Below are 3,711 nucleotides of genomic sequence, written 5' to 3'. Positions count from 1 at the left end.
CCGAGTCCTTGGGTGATTCGAGTAGGGTCGCCCGAGGGGTTGTATCGGACCCTTCGCGGGTAAGGCTGAAGGACTTAGTTTTTCATCAACTGGATATTTTTTTTGAGGGGGTCGTGGTATCCCGTTCGCGGGGATCTCATTCAGGGCTGACCTAACTGGGGCTTGACCGTGGACCGAGATCCCGATAATACTTGCGCCCTTGATTTCGGATCGTTCACGGACCAGTCCTCAGTTGGGCCGGCCGCCGAGCTTCTAGGCCCTAGGTGGGCCAAGTGGGCCAAAGAGAAAAAAGTCTTCGTGCCCTGCATTTCCTAGGTGGGTAGAGAGTCCGGATTCGTCTAGGGAAGGCGAACCGTCCACCATGATTTTTGGTGGGAGAGGATAGGGACTGCGGGCGCGTGTCCCGCGACATGACACGGTGGTACGCATGGCATGCCCGGAGATCGAGGTGGACGGTTGCCCTTCTCGCGTCCGTCGCCCCTATAAAACCACGGGGTTCGCCCCCAAGGTTCCGAATTTCGCTCCCTTGCCTTTGCGTCTGAAACATCCATCGCCAATCGCCCCAGCCTCCTGTGTCCGCACTGCCACCATCGACCGGCTTGCATCCGTGTTGCAGCAGCCATCAAGCTTGCGCCTGCCTTATAGCCACCGTCGATCTCGCACCCACCTTTCTCCCCAATCGCTTTAATGGAGTTGTGGGGCAGATCTAGCATCACCTCTTGGCGTTTGGAGGGCCTCGTCCGCCGTGGCCTTCTCTGTCCACTGTCTGCCGTCTAGGAGTGGTTGCTACCTGGTGACAAGGGTGAGCCGGCGCCACCCAAAGGGTATGTCGTATCTTTCACCATCTTCCATGAGTGGGGATTTGCGGTACCCGCGCATAGATTCCTTCGGGGGCTGCTGGATTATTATGAGGTGGAGCTGTAGCATCTAACTCCCAACAGGGTTCAACATATGGCGGCATTTGTTGCCCTGTGTGAGGGTTTCCTAGGGATTGATCCCCATTTTGATCTATGGCGGTATTTCTTTACCGTTAGTTTGTCGAAGAGGTGGATCGGGGGGAAGGAGGTGAATGTGCCGATGGGATGTGCCAGCGTTCATCTGCGCCATACCAGGTCAAGGGGTTACCCGTTCATGCGTCTGGCGACCTCTAACAAGGGATGGCACTCGCAGTGGTTTTATGTCAGAGATGATGTGAGTGCCACCCTACCGAGGTACACCGGGCGCCTTATTGAAGAGGCTCCGGAGTCGTGGGCTTGGGGCGTCCAGTTCAAAGACAAGAAACACCTTTTCGACCTTCTTTCTGCCCTCCAAGTCCTAAAGGAACAGGGCGTAAAGGGGGCGGGGATTATCAGCGCCTATCATGTGAGGAGGGTGGCGCCGCTGATGGCGCGCGTGCTTCCCCTGCATCGGATGATGCCTAGGATGTCGTTCGAGGGGACGGTGCTTGTTAACGAGGCACTGCCTTTCTCAGAAGTGGCGCAGCGCATTAAGGAGGCGACGGAGCCAACGAAGGATTCCGCAGGCAGCGTCCTCGACATTGTGTATCCGGTGCCCGGACATCCCCCAATGCGGCCAAAACCTAGGTTCTTCGAATTCGTAAGCCTTCTTCTCCCGTGCTCTTTCTTTTTCCTAAATCTCCATTTTTTTGATACTCGCTTTTGCGACGTTGGGACCAGCCGGGGGGCTAGTCTTCAAAGACAGTCCGGTTCCACTGCCAAAGGACAAGGCCGTGGCAGCGGTGAATCGACGCGCAGTTGAGCGGGACAAGAATGCAAGGGAGCAGATGAAGAAGAAGAGATGACTAAAGCAGGAAGCACGGGATCGGGGAGAGGACGTGAGCAGTGATGATGACGATGACGATGATGACGATGACGACGAGGTAGCCGTCGACGTGGATTGGGGTGTCCTAGAGGATGAGGACACGCTGACAAGTGCCCACCTGTCCGTGCAGGGACCCTTCCCGTTCCACGCGAAGGGAAGCGAGTCGGTGAGGTCGGTGGAGGCCGGAGAGTCCACCGCTTCGCACGGCGTGCTGGCTAAGGATTGGTGGATGGGGAAGGCGGGCCTACCACCGCCGACCCTGAGGTGATGGTGGAGGGGAGTGGCACTGGTTCCATGCCCCATGAGACGGTGGAGGGGAGTGGCTTTGGTGCCGCACCCCAAGAGGTAAGGGAGATGAGTCCCCCTGCCGCAGAGCAGGGGGTAGGCTCAAAATGGTCCTGCCTAAACGAGTCAAGGCAGAGATCTGGGGATCCGTCCCCAAAACGCTTCCGCTGGCTGAAGGCATCAGCGTAAGCCGCTGATTCCCCTATTTTCATCCTTTTTCCCTTTCTATTTTGATCTAATGGCTTTTACCTTTGTGTAGGTTCTTGCGGACGGGCCACTCCCTAGGGCTGGAGCCCAAGAAGAGCCTCGCCATTTAGGTGGGACGGATGGCGCTGCCCGGCGTCATCCCTGTTTCGGGCAGGAGTGGTGCCGATGTTAGAGCCATGTTGACCGATTCGACGGCGCCTGTGGTGGCGCCTGCGCCCTCAGTGGTTGCTAAGCAGGCGGCATCTTCCGTGGCGGGCGTGGTACAGCCAGTCGAGGGTCTGGTTTCGCCGACGGAGGTGGTGCCTGAGGGCGCAGTGCAGTCCGTGCCTCCGGAGACCCAGGTGGAAGTGGCCACGGCCGTACCAAGCTCGGCGGGGCTAGATGTTGCAGTGATGGCATCCGAGGGGGTGGCGCAGTCGATGCCATCGGCGGCCTAGGCCGTGGCGGACGAGGCGGGCCGGATGGAGGCAGACATGGCCGGAGGGTCATCGGGCATGGCGGTGGTGCTACATAGGATCAGGAGGGAGCCACCCCCGGCCCCTTTGTTGGGAGGTAGTCGCTCCCCCATGCGGGGGGAGCCACCGCTCCAGTGGCTGGCTGCCCAGGATCCGACATCGGCTCTTTTCTCGCTCAATGATCATGCCGAGAGCATGGAGCGGGAGGGTCTTGACGTCGGGATCTCGACCATGCTGGATGCCCTGGACCAGGACAGAGGAGCCCTACGTGAGATCGTTATCCCTACTACCCAGGTATTCGCTTGGTTTTCTTCTTTCTTTGCATGTTTTTGTGTTTTCGTATTTCTGATACCGGTCTTCTTCTTCTTCAGATTCTCATTGCTCGTAGTTGGAATAAATCTCGATTCCTCCATGAGCAGAAGGCGGAGTGGGATTGCCTCTCCAAGGAGTCCTGGCTGCGAGTAGATATGGCCGCATAGCTTGCTGCCGCCCAGGAGCGGGAGGCCGAGACGCGTCGGGACACGGAGGAGATCCATGGGATGTTCGCAGACCTATTGGCGAGGGTGAAGCTAGAAGAGGAAGAGGCCGCTAGGATTCTGAAGGAACGGGACGAGCTGCTCGAGAAGGATGCCTAGGCCAGTAAGCGGGCTGTCGAGGTCCTGAAGGAGCTGGAGACGGAGCGGGATCTCAGGCAAAAGGCCGAGAGTAGGGCCATGGCCCTTCAACAGAAGGTTGATGAGGACGTCGAGGTGGTCCACTCCCTCCGGGTGGATCTTGGTGACGCGGTGAGCCAAAGGTTGAGCGCCAAGAACGTCTTTGTCAAGCTAGAAAAGGAACTTGCCCATGTGCGAAGGACACTTCAGGCTGAGAGCGATGAGCATGATCTTCTGCAAGCTATGGTCGGGGTGGTCCTTGATGCCCTGAAGGTGGTGGAGCCAGTGGA

Source organism: Miscanthus floridulus, chromosome 18 (assembly GCF_019320115.1).
Source record: "Miscanthus floridulus cultivar M001 chromosome 18, ASM1932011v1, whole genome shotgun sequence".
NCBI lineage: Eukaryota > Viridiplantae > Streptophyta > Magnoliopsida > Poales > Poaceae > Miscanthus > Miscanthus floridulus.
Note: the sequence above shows the minus strand (reverse complement) of the source record.